General features: G+C 51.9%; 1 pseudogene; it reads left to right on the top strand.

Moving 5' to 3' along the window:
- The first annotated feature begins 341 nt into the window (after positions 1-341).
- On the top strand, positions 342-486 carry LOC123179479 (uncharacterized; annotated as a pseudogene).
- Positions 487-810: the final 324 nt, after the last annotated feature.

Here is an 810-nt window from a genome sequence, read left to right as displayed (position 1 = left end):
TACTAGGATGGGTGACCTCCTGGGAAGTCCTCGTGTTGCATTCCCTTTTTAATTTTTTTTGCGCCGCTTGCAAAACAAAACGCACGTGTAAGTAATATATTTACCGTGTTTTATTATTTTGCACGAGTGCGGTAAGTCATAGCTGGGTGCTCACGATTCACGGGTCCAGCGTCGGCGTTGTGGCGCGGCAAGCGTGCACTGGTGCGGTTGAGAGGGAGGGGTGGAAACCGCGTTAAACTCGTCTCCGTAGTTGAGAGGGAGCGGCCAAAGCAATGTGCAATCGTCTTTGTAGTGGAGCTGGGAGGGGCAAGGATAAGGGACGAAGACCGGGGTAACATGTCGGATGCGATCATACCAGCACTAAAGCACCGGATCCCATCAGAACTCCGAAGTTAAGCGTGCCATCAGAACTCCGAAGTTAAGCGTGCTTGGGCGAGAGTAGTACTAGGATGGGTGACCTCCTGGGAAGTCCTCGGGTTGCATTCCCTTTTTAATTTTTTTCGCGCCGCTTGCAAAACAAAACGCACGTGTAAGTAATATATTTACTGTGTTTTATTATTTTGCACGAGTGCGGTAAGTCATAGCTGGGTGCTCACGATTCACGGGTCCAGCGTCGGCGTTGTGGCGCGGCAAGCGTGCACTGGTGCGGTTGAGAGGGAGGGGTGGAAACCGCGTTAAACTCGTCTCCATAGTTGAGAGGGAGCGGCCAAAGCAATGTGCAATCGTCTTTGTAGTGGAGCTGGGAGGGGCAAGGATAAGGGACGAAGACCGGGGTAACATGTCGGATGCGATCATACCAGCACTAAAGCA

This window comes from Triticum aestivum, unplaced genomic scaffold, assembly GCF_018294505.1.
Source record: "Triticum aestivum cultivar Chinese Spring unplaced genomic scaffold, IWGSC CS RefSeq v2.1 scaffold57695, whole genome shotgun sequence".
Lineage (NCBI taxonomy): Eukaryota > Viridiplantae > Streptophyta > Magnoliopsida > Poales > Poaceae > Triticum > Triticum aestivum.
Note: the sequence above shows the minus strand (reverse complement) of the source record. Positions and strands in the feature narration are given on the sequence as shown.